Below are 12,442 nucleotides of genomic sequence, written 5' to 3' on the forward strand. Positions count from 1 at the left end.
TGTGGCTCTGCCTCCTTCAAGAGACCCCGCCCCCTCTACCGAAGTCACAGGATCTGTGGTGTGCTGCCCCCTAGTGCTGGTCTGATGTATATACTGCTTACTATGTAAGGCCCCCTTCACACGTTCGTGAAACACGTGTGTGTTTGGCCTGTTTCCGTATGTACCGGAGACACGGCCAAACATGCACCAATGTTAATCTATGTTTGAGGTCACACGTGCGTTATTTCATAATGTCCGTGATCCGTATGTGTTTCCGTTTTGCACGGAAGCATTTCCGTTTTCTGCACGGAACACGCACACGCAGACACCATGAAAGTCAATGGTTATGTGCGCACAATACGTGACACGGATGCATCTCTGTATGCTCCGTGTACGTTTTGTGCTTTTTTTTTCTAGCGCTGTCAGTCATTCTTTGTTTTCCTGTCTATGTCATGTCGTTCAATCTCCCTCAGTTCGTCGGTCGGTCTCTCTCTGTCTTGTCTGTCCCTCTAGCTGTCTGTCGGTCAGTCTCCCCCATCTCTCATACTTACCGATTCCCGATCACTGGCGCGGCGCTGCACGGCTGTTCACTAAACTCCGGCGGCTTTTCCTCTTTTGAAAATGCCAGCCGCTCATTAAACAATCTCGTATTCCCTGCTTTCCCCGCCCACCGGCGCCTATGATTGGTTGCCGTTAGCTGTCAATCAGCGTGGGGGCGTGTAACTGCAACCAATCATACGCGCCGGTGGACGGGGAAAGCAGGGAATACGAGATTGTTTAATGAGCGGCCAGCTTTTTCAAAAGAGGAAAAGCCGCCGGAGTTTAGAGAACAGCTGTGTAGCGCCGCGCCGGTGATTGGGGAAAGGTGAGTATGAGAGAGGGGTACTCCATTCAGTCACTCTGGGGATTAGCGGTCACCGGTGAGTCCTTCACGGGTGACTGCTAATCAGGACGCCACACAGACAGAGCCGCGGTATGACAATGAAGTCGGGTGAAGTTCATTCTCTATGCGCCACTCTGTCTGCTGTCAGCGGGTATGTATCTACGACATTGTGCATCACAAACACGCATAAATTCACACGGACAACACATACACATGTCAGTTATTTCTCTCACGCCTAAACGGACAACCAACACGCACACACGGCTAGCATATGGCATTCAAACAGATGGCACACAGACACAAAAAAAGGACACAAAAACGGAAAACGGACCCGAAAAACGGACGTAACACACGTGCGTTTTTTTTCACGGACGTGGGAAGGGGGCCTAAGGGATATAGCTGTAAATACAGAGGAGCCCCAGCCCGGTGAGGTGTAGAGCGAGGGGGCCCCAGCCCGGTGAGGTGTACAGTGGTGTACACAGAGTCGCTCCTGCCCGGTGAGGTGTACAGCGAGGGGGCCCCATCCCGGTGAGGTGTACAGCGAGGGGGCCCCAGCCCGGTGAGGTGTACAGCGAGGGGGCCCCAGCCCGGTGAGGTGTACAGCGAGGGGGTTCCAGCCCGGTGAGGTGTACAGCGAGGGGGCTCCAGCCCGGTGAGGTGTAAAGCGAGGGGGCTCCAGCCCGGTGAGGTGTACAGCGAGGGGGCCCCAGCCCGGTGAGGTGTACAGCGAGGGGGCCCCAGCCCGGTGAGGTGTATAGCGGTGTACACAGAGTCGCTTCTGCCAGGTGAGGTACAGTGGGTACAGAAAGTATTCAGACCCCTTTAAATTTCTTCGGCGCTCCATTGGGAGACCCAGACGATCGGGTGTATAGCACTGCCTCCGGAGGCCACACAAAGCAATTACACTAAAAAGTGTAAGGCCCCTCCCCTTCTGGCTATACACCCCCAGTGGGATCACTGGCTCACCAGTTTTCTGCTTTGTGCGAAGGAGGTCAGACATCCACGCATAGCTCCACTGTTTAGTCAGCAGTAGCTGCTGACTATGTTGGATGGAAGAAAAGAGGGCCCATATGGGGCCCCCAGCATGCTCCCTTCTTACCCCACTTGTGGTTTGTAAGGTTGAGGTACCCATTGCGGGTACAGAGGCTGGAGCCCACATGCTGTTTTCCTTCCCCATCCCCCTGAGGGGCTCTGAGGAAGTGGGATCTTACCGGCCCCCAAGCCCTGAGGCCGGGCTCCATCCACAGACCCAGTGAACCTGCTGGATACGGAGCTGGGTACCGTTCAGGGACAAGGCCCTGCAACTTTCAGGTACTCTGTGTCCCCGTACAGACAGGCACGCACACGCCAGACTTGCTGGGTGTGTTAGTGCGCCGGGGACAGTAGCGCTGCACGCTGGGGTTTGAGTCACAGCAGCTTAGCTGTGTGACTTCATGTGCTGGGAACTACCGCGCCGGCCACTCTCGGAGCGGCGGCGCGGCTGGGACTTGTAGTGCGTCGGGGACTTAGCGCCGACCGCGCTTTTACGGCGGCGGCGCTTATAAATTTAGTCCCCGGCTTTTGCGGCCTAGCTCCGCTTCGTTCCCGCCCCCTCCCTGTCACTCAGGGAATGGGACAGACGCTGTGCAATCGTCGGCGCCGAGGGCTGGAGCCTTATTTACATGCTCCAGCCCTCTCACTAGGCACAGTGGGACGCAGGTTTCCCGCTTTTGGTCTGAGCACGCCCAGGGCCCGCCCCCCCCTCCACAGGACGCCGGCAGCCATTCCTGCATGCAGTCTGGCTGGAGGACGGACACAGGCTCTGGGAGACCCAGACTAGGGATTTCTGGCGACCACACACCCGCGTTTAGCGGGCGGTAAGCAGCACATTAGTGCTGGCCCCACTAGTGCCACAGTGTGTATTGGTGTACTTTTTCCTGTACCAGATATATATATATATATACTGCACTGTACGGTCGCTTCTTGGCTGTATACCCCTATATTGCTCTGAGGAGACAGCAACATGTCATCCACAAAACGCAAGGGTGCCAAGGCACGGGCTGTATACACTGCTTGTACAGCATGTGGGGCTAATCTACCAGCAGGCTCCAACGACTCTCATTGTGTGCAATGTTCAGTCCCAGTGGCACTTCGGCAGCCAGAGTCTATGGTGGTGGTAGCCCAGGCAGAGACGCCTGTGAACCCTGCCCCGGTGACGGGGACAGAATTTGCAGTCTTTGCTGACAAAATGTCTGTGACCATGACACACGCGGGTCAGGGTCTCAGCGAGAAGGGTCTCTATATGATGAGACAGAGGTGGGTGATCAGGAGTCTGGTCCTGACACCGCACTCAATTTGGATACGCCAGATGGTGACGCCATGGTAAATGACCTTATAGCGGCCATCAATAGGCTGTTGGATATTTCTCCCCCAGCCCCTTCAGCAGAGGAGGCAGCTGCCCAGCAGGAGAAATTCCATTTTCTGTATCCCAAGCGTAAATTGAGTACTTTTCTGGACCACTCTGACTTCAGAGAATCAATCCAGAAACACCATGCTTATCCGGACAAGCGTTTTTCCAAACGTCTGAAGGATACACGTTATCCCTTTCCCCCTGACGTGGTCAAGCGCTGGACCCAGTGTCCGAAAGTGGACCCTCCAATATCCAGGCTTGCAGCTAGATCCATAGTTGCAGTGGAGGATGGGGCTTCACTTAAAGATGCCAATGACAGACAGATGGACCTTTGGTTGAAATCTGTCTATGAAGCTATTGGCGCGTCGTTTGCTCCAGCATTCGCAGCCGTGTGGGCGCTCCAAGCTATTTCAGCTGGTCTGGCACAGGTGGACTCTTTCTTAAGTCCAGCAGTGCCGCAAGTGGCGTCCTTAACTACGCAAATGACTGCGTTTGCGACCTACGCTATCAATGCGGTACTAGACTCTACGAGCCGTACCTCAATGGCATCCGCCAACTCTGTAGTTTTGCGCAGAGCCTTGTGGTTAAAAGAATGGAAAGCAGATTCTGCTTCTAAAAAATGTTTAACCAGCTTGCCATTATCTGGAGACAGACTGTTTGGTGAGCAATTGGCGGAAATCATTAAACAGTCCAAAGGTAAGGACTCTTCCTTACCCCAGCCCAGATCAAACAAACCTCAACAGAGGAAGTGGCAGTCAAAGTTTCGGTCCTTTCGAGGCTCGGGCAAGCCCCAATTCTCCTCGTCCAAAGGGACTCAGAAAGAGCAAAGGAGCTCTGATTCCTGGCGGACTCACTCACGCCCCAAGAAAGCAACCGGAGGTACCGCTTCCAAGGCGGCTACCTCATGACTTTCTGCCGCCTCCCTCCGCATCCTCGGTCGGTGGCAGGCTCTCCCGCTTTTGCGACATTTGGCTGCCACAGGTCAAAGACCGGTGGGTAACAGACATTTTGTCTCACGGGTACAGGATAGAGTTCAGTTCTCGGCCTCCGCCTCGGTTCTTCAGAACTTCCCCACACCCCGACCGAGCAGATGCCCTTCTGCAGGCGGTGCATTCTCTAAGAGCAGAAGGAGTGGTGGTCCCTGTTCCTCTTCGGGAACGAGGACAAGGTTTTTACTCCAATCTCTTTGTGGTGCCAAAAAAGGACGGCTCATTCCGTCCTGTTCTGGACCTAAAACTGCTCAACAAGCATGTGAACGCCAGGCGGTTCCGGATGGAATCCCTCCGCTCAGTCATTGCCTCAATGTCTCAAGGAGATTTCCTAGCATCAATAGACATCAAAGATGCTTATCTCCACGTGCCGATTGCTACAGAGCACCAACGCTTTCTACGCTTCGTGATAGGAGACGACCATCTTCAGTTCGTAGCTCTACCATTTGGTCTGGCGACAGCCCCACAGGTGTTCACCAAGGTCATGGCGGCAGTGGTAGCAGTCTTGCACTCTCAGGGACACTCTGTGATCCCTTACTTGGACGATCTACTTGTCAAGGCACCCTCTCAGGAGGCATGCCACCTCAGCCTGGATGTTGCACTGGAGACTCTCCAGACGTTCGGGTGGATCATCAACTTCTCAAAGTCAACTCTGTTACCGACCCAATCACTGACGTATCTTGGCATGGAGTTTCATACTCTCTCAGCGATAGTGAAGCTTCCGCTGGACAAGCAGCGGTCACTACAGACTGGGGTGCAGGCTCTCCTTCAAAGTCAGTCGCACTCCTTAAGACGCCTCATGCACTTCCTCGGGAAGATGGTGGCGGCAATGGAGGCGGTTCCGTTTGCGCAGTTTCATCTGCGCCCACTTCAATGGGACATTCTCCGCCAATGGGACGGGAAGTCAACATCCCTGGACAGGAAAGTCTCCCTTTCCCAGACGGCCAAGGACTCTCTGCAGTGGTGGCTTCTTCCCACCTCATTATCACAGGGAAGATCCTTCCTACCACCGTCCTGGGCGGTGGTCACGACAGACGCGAGTCTGTCAGGGTGGGGAGCAGTTTTTCTCCACCACAGGGCTCAGGGTACGTGGACCCAGCAGGAGTCCACCCTTCAGATCAATGTTCTGGAAATCAGAGCAGTGTATCTTGCCCTACTAGCCTTCCAGCAGTGGCTGGAAGGAAGGCAGATCCGAATTCAGTCGGACAACTCCACAGCGGTGGCATACATCAACCACCAAGGGGGGACACGCAGTCGGCAAGCCTTCCAGGAAGTCCGGCGGATTCTGATGTGGGTGGAAGCCACGGCCTCCACCATATCCGCAGTTCACATCCCCGGCGTAGAAAACTGGGAAGCAGACTTCCTCAGTCGCCAGGGCATGGACGCAGGGGAATGGTCCCTTCACCCGGACGTGTTTCAGGAAATCTGTCGCCGCTGGGGAAGGCCGGACGTCGACCTAATGGCGTCCCGGCACAACAACAAGGTCCCAACCTTCATGGCACGGTCTCGCGATCACAGAGCTCTGGCGGCAGACGCCTTAGTGCAAGATTGGTCGCAGTTCCGGCTCCCTTATGTGTTTCCACCTCTGGCACTCTTGCCCAGAGTGCTACGCAAGATCAGATCCGACTGCAGCCGCGTCATACTCGTCGCCCCAGACTGGCCAAGGAGGGCGTGGTATCCGGATCTGTGGCATCTCACGGTCGGCCAACCGTGGGCACTACCAGACCGACCAGACTTGCTGTCCCAAGGGCCGTTTTTCCATCGGAATTCTGCGGCCCTGAACCTGACTGTGTGGCCATTGAGTCCTGGATCCTAGCGTCTTCAGGATTATCCCAAGGGGTCGTTGCCACCATGAGACAGGCTAGGAAGCCCACGTCCGCTAAGATCTACCACAGAACGTGGAGGATATTCTTATCCTGGTGCTCTGCTCAGGGAGTGTCTCCCTGGCCATTTGCATTGCCTACATTTCTTTCTTTCCTGCAATCTGGGTTAGAAAAAGGTTTGTCGCTCGGCTCCCTTAAAGGGCAAGTCTCGGCGCTATCCGTCTTTTTTCAGAAGCGTCTAGCACGACTTCCTAAGGTACGCACGTTCCTGCAGGGGGTTTGTCATATCGTACCCCCGTACAAGCGGCCGTTAGATCCATGGGATCTGAACAGGGTACTAGTTGCCCTCCAGAAGCCGCCCTTCGAGCCTCTGAGGGAGGTTTCACTTTCTAGACTATCACAGAAAGTGGCTTTTCTGGTAGCGATCACATCTCTTCGGAGAGTGTCTGAGCTAGCAGCGCTGTCATCCAAGGCTCCCTTCTTGGTCTTCCACCAGGACAAGGTAGTGCTGCGACCCATTCAGGAGTTTCTCCCGAAGGTGGTATCCTCTTTTCATCTTAATCAGGATATCTCTTTGCCTTCTTTTTGTCCTCATGCAGTTCATCGGTATGAGAAGGATTTACATTTGTTAGATCTGGTGAGAGCACTCAGAATCTACATTTCCCGCACGGCGCCCCTGCGCCGTTCGGATGCACTCTTTGTCCTTGTCGCTGGTAAGCGCAAAGGGTCGCAGGCTTCTAAGGCCACCCTGGCTCGATGGATCAAAGAACCAATTCTTGAAGCCTACCGTTCTGCTGGGCTTCCGTTTCCATCAGGGCTGAAGGCCCATTCTACCAGAGCCGTGGGTGCGTCCTGGGCATTACGACACCAGGCTACGGCTCAACAGGTGTGCCAGGCAGCTACCTGGTCGAGTCTGCACACTTTCACCAAACATTATCAGGTGCATACCTATGCTTCGGCGGACGCCAGCCTAGGTAGAAGAGTCCTGCAGGCGGCAGTTGCCTCCCCGTAGGGGAGGGCTGTCTTCGCAGCTCTAACATGAGGTATTCTGTACCCACCCAGGGACAGCTTTTGGACGTCCCAATCGTCTGGGTCTCCCAATGGAGCGCCGAAGAAGAAGGGAATTTTGTTACTTACCGTAAATTCCTTTTCTTCTAGCTCCTATTGGGAGACCCAGCACCCGCCCTGTGGTCCTTCGGGATTTTTGGTTGTTTTTCGGGTACACATGTTGTTCATGTTGAATGGTTTTCAGTTCTCCGACGTTACTTCGGAGTGAATTTGTTTAAACCAGTTATTGGCTTTCCTCCTTCTTGCTTTTGCACTAAAACTGGTGAGCCAGTGATCCCACTGGGGGTGTATAGCCAGAAGGGGAGGGGCCTTACACTTTTTAGTGTAATTGCTTTGTGTGGCCTCCGGAGGCAGTGCTATACACCCAATCGTCTGGGTCTCCCAATAGGAGCTAGAAGAAAAGGAATTTACGGTAAGTAACAAAATTCCCTTCTTTTCACTCTTTGTTTCATTGCAGGCATTTGGTAAATTCAAATAAAATTCTTTTTTTTTCTCGGTAATGTACACTCTGCTCCCCATCCCCCATCTTGACATGAAAAAAACAGAAATGAAGAATTTTTTTCAAATTTATTAAACAAGAAAACTGAAATATCACATGGTCATAAGTATTCAGACCTTTTGCTCAAACATTCATATTTAAGTCACATGCTGTCCATTTCCTTGTGATCCTCCTTGAGGCCTCCGACACACATCTGTGAAAAACACACACGTGTGTTACGTTACGTTTTTCTGGTCCGGTTTCTTTTTTAAGTCCGTTTTTTTGGTACGTGTGGCATCCGTGTGAATTGCGTATGCTAGCCGTGTGTACGTGTTGAATCTCCGTGTGTGTGTGAGATACGTAAGTGACATGTCCGTGTGTGATGCACAATGTCATTGATACATACTCGGTGACAGCAGACAGTCGCGCGCTGAGAATGAACTCAGGTGAACTTCACCCGACTTCATTGTCATACCGCGGCTCTGTCTGGGTGTCGCGTACTGATTAGCGGTCACCCGTGAAGGACTCACCGGTGACCGCTAATCCCCTGAGTGACTGAAGTGAGCAGCGCGATTAGCGCTGCCGTCACTCAGGTTATCCGCGGCTAGCTGGATCCTCCACCCGTGACCGCAACTTGCCTGTGACTTCATCGCTGTCACTCGGGCGACTTGCTGTCACAGTTGGAGGATCCAGCGGTGGCCGCGAGTCAGCTAAGTGACAGCACAGCTGATCGCGTGGCTCACTTCAGTTACTGTGTGGATCTGGCAGGAGCGGCGGGGTTCTTCTGCTGCTCCTGTCACCTTCATGTAGCAGAGCTGAGAGCGTCGCGGGACCTCCGTGGATTACGCCAGACATGGATGGGTTTTTCGGGCTTAATAAAGTGGTGAACGAGGATATTTGTTAATGTTTATTATTCCAAATAAAGGATTTCTTTGGGTGTATGTGTTTATTTACTGTAACTTACAGATTAATCATGGAAGGTATCTCAGGGAGACTCCTGACATGATTAATCTTGGACTTAGTGGCAGCTATGGGCTGCCATTAACTCCTTATTACCCCGAGTGCCAACGCACCAGGGCAAATCGGGAAGAGCCGGGTAGAGTCCCAGAACTGTCGCATCTAATGGATGCGGCTATTCTGGGCGGCTGCTGGCTGATATTGTTAGGCTGGGGGGCTCCACATATCGTGGGGCTTCCCATCCTGACAATACCAGCCTTCAGCCGTGTGGCTTTACCCTGGCTGGTATCAAAATGAGGGGGACCGCATGTGTTTTTTTTTTTTAAATTAATTATTTATTTTACTGCTCGATATTGACACGCCCAATGGCAGCTGTGATTGGTTGCAGTGACACAGCTGTCACTCAGCGTGGGGGCATGTCTCAGTGCAACCAATCATAGGCGCCGGTGGGCGAGGAAAGCAGGGAATACGAGATTGATTAATAAGCGGCCGTTTTTTTCAAAATAGTAAAAGCCGCCGGAGTTTTTTCAACAGCTGTGCAGCGCCGGTGATCGGGGAACGGTGAGTATGAGAGAGGGGGGAGACTGACCGACAGAGAGAGGGACAGACAAGAGAGAGACCGACCGACTGACTGAGGGAGCTTGACCGACATACACAGAAAAAGAAAGAATGACCGACATCGCTAGAAAAAAGCACAAAGCACACACGGAGCATACAGAGATGCATCCGTGTCACGCACGTGTGCTCACGGACCCATAGACTTCCATTGGGTCCATGTGTGCGTGTTCCGTGCAGAAAACGGACATGCTTCCATGCAAAACGGATACACATACGGATCACGGACACAGACACACGGACATTATGGAATAACGCACGTGTGACCTCAAACATAGCATAACATTGGTGCACGTTTGTCCGTGTCTCCGGTATATACGGAAACGGACCAAACACGCACGTGTTTCACGGATGTGTGTCGGAGAAACGAGATGGTTCTACTCCTGCATTGGAATCCAGTTGTGTTTAATTAAACTGATAAGGCTTGATTTGGAGAGGCGCACACCAGTCTATGGCTAGTTTCACACATCTGTCTTTTCGCCGGTTTGTCAGATTCGGCGCACGCCAGTGTTCCGGTCAAGTGCCGCCCCAGCAGCGGTCGAACCGCTCGCATCCGGGTTTGCTACTCATGGCTCGAGGGTCTCCGGACCCGGGGGCTCGAGGTCACTCCGAAACGTGATGGGGGGTTATTTACAGGGGAGTTAGATAGTTTGTGACGCCACCCATGGTGTGTGGTAATAGGGAGTACCGCCGCTGCCGTAGGGAGTACCCGGCGTGATGGAGTGGGGCAGCCAGATGATGTTACCCTCCACGGGTAGGGAAAGGCCCCGGGACTCTGTATGGTGGGATAGATTGCAGGGGGAGCGCAGGCTCGCTGGTAGCAGGGGCTAATCGGGTATCACTGAGAAGGAAAGCAGATGCTGACAACGTAGTAAACCAAGTCTCTGGGTGCCGCTGCCCTCTTGGGGGAGCTCGTCCGGGTTCCGTCTCCTGCAGCACTGCCTGATGGTCTGTAACCTGCCTCCGTGCACAGAATTTGAAAGTGTTCAGGTGGCCCGTAAGCTTTGGAGCTGTCTGGGCCCCGCTCCCTACCATGGGTAGCAGAGGAGCTTGCTCTCAGGAGCTCACGCTTGGGATTTCAGTGAGCTGCTTTGCTTGGGAAGCCCTATCCCCTTGTTGCGCTAGCGCCCCCAATCTCTGAGCTTCGTGGGAACCATCCATAAAGGCCCTGTCCTCCGCAGGTTAATTGCCGGGTTTGTTGAAGCTTCTGCCCGACTTAGGGTCCAGTACCCCGACGTGCTTTTGGCCCCAGAACAGCTATTGGACTGCAGCTGCCAACTGTCCTCCTTGACTAAAGGCCGCTTTACACGCAGCGACATCGCTAAAGCGATGTCGTTGGGGTCACGGAATTCGTGACGCGCTTCCGGACGCTTTAGCGATGTCATTGCGTGTGACACTTGCGTGCGATCGTAAAAGGTCGCAAAATCATTCAAAATCGTTAATCGTTCACATGCTCCCCTCTTCCCAATTATCGTTGCTGCTGCAGGTACGATGTTGTTCGTCGTTCCTGCGGCAGCACACATCGCTATGTGTGACACCGCAGGAGCGAGGAACATCTCCTTACCTCTGTCCACCGGCAATGAGGAAGGAAGGAGGTGGGCGGGAGTTATGTCCCGCTCATCTCCTCCCCTCCGCTTCTATTGGGCGGCCGCTTAGTGACGTCGCTATGACGCCGAACGAACCGCCCCCTTAGAAAGGAAGCGGTTCACCAGTCACAGCGACGTCGCTAGGAAGGTAAGTAGTGTGACGGGTCTGAGCGATTTTGTGCGCCACGGGCAGCGATTTGCCCGTGACGCACAAACGATGGGGGCGGGTACGCACGCTAGGGATCTCGCTAGCGAGATCGCAGCGTGTAATGCGGCCTTAAGGCTGCTTTCACACTTGCGTTCAGCGCAATCCGCCGCTATGGAGAATAGCGCAGTCCGTTAACGCATTACGCTATTCTCCATAGACTTGTATTGACGACACACTGTAATGCAAGTGTCTGAGTCGTTGTTTTGACGCAGCATAGGGCGGAGAGAATGCTGCATGTAGCGTTTTTTGGGTCGTTAAAATAACGCACCTTGACGGATTCCGTTAGAATCCGCCAAGGTGTCTAATGATTGTCTATGGTGGCGGATTCCGCCGCAACGCGCTAAGCAGCGGAATCCACTGACGGATTCCGTCACGTTCTACTGAGCATGCTCAGCATGTCCAGCAGAACGATCTAAATCGTTTAAAATCACTCCTGGTCTCTCTCTCTGTCGGTCAGTCACTCCCTCTCACGGCCTCTCTCATACTCACGATCACTGGCGCGGCGCTCCACGGCTGTCACACTGCTCTGGCGGTCGCTCATTACTCCATCTCGTATTCCCTGCTTCCCCCGTCCACTGGCGCCTATGATTGGTTGCAGTCAGACCCGCCCTCATGCTGAGTGACAGCTGTCTCACTGCAACCAATCACAGCCGCCGTTGGGCGGGTCTATGTAGTGCAGTACAATAAATAATTTAAAAAAAAACGGCGTGCGGTCCCCTCCAATTTTGATACCAGCCAAGGTAAAGCCACACGTCTGAAGGCTGGTATTCTTAGGATGGGAAGCCCCCCAGCCTAAAAATATCAGCCAGCAGCCGCCTGGAATTGCCGCATCCATTAGATGCGATACTCCCGGGACTCTACCCGGCTCATCCCGAATTGCCCTGGTGCGATGGCAATCGGGGTAATAAGGAGTTAATGGCAGCAGCCCATAGCTGCCACTAAGTCCTAGATTGATCATGACAGGCGTCTATGAGACAACCCCCCACGATTAACTTGTAAGCGAAAGTAAATAAACAAACACCCGAAAAAATCCTTTAATTGGAATAAAAGACAAAAAAAAACACCCTCTTTCACCATTTTATTAATCCCCAATTACCCCTCCAGGTCCGTCGTAAACCACACGATATCACACGACACATCCAGCTCTGCTACATGAAGCTGGCAGGAGCGACCGTTGAACATGACTGCTCTCTATCAGCTCCACACAGCAACTGAAGTGAGCCGCGCAATCAGCTGTGCCCTCATTCAGGTTATCCGCGGCCACCGCTCTCAGGTGTAGGACTTCAGCTGTGGCCGCGGGTCACCTGAGTGACGGCACCGCTGATCACGCGGGTCACTCAGAGGATTTGCGGTCACCCCTCTCTCTCCTCCCAACCGCAAATCTCCTTTCCCAGCGAAACATTAAAAAAAAAAAAAAAAACGCAAAACGTTCATTCACAGGAATCCGTTACCTTTATTAGCTCACTA

This window comes from Anomaloglossus baeobatrachus, chromosome 12 (genome assembly GCF_048569485.1).
Source record: "Anomaloglossus baeobatrachus isolate aAnoBae1 chromosome 12, aAnoBae1.hap1, whole genome shotgun sequence".
Classification (NCBI taxonomy): Eukaryota; Metazoa; Chordata; class Amphibia; order Anura; family Aromobatidae; genus Anomaloglossus; species Anomaloglossus baeobatrachus.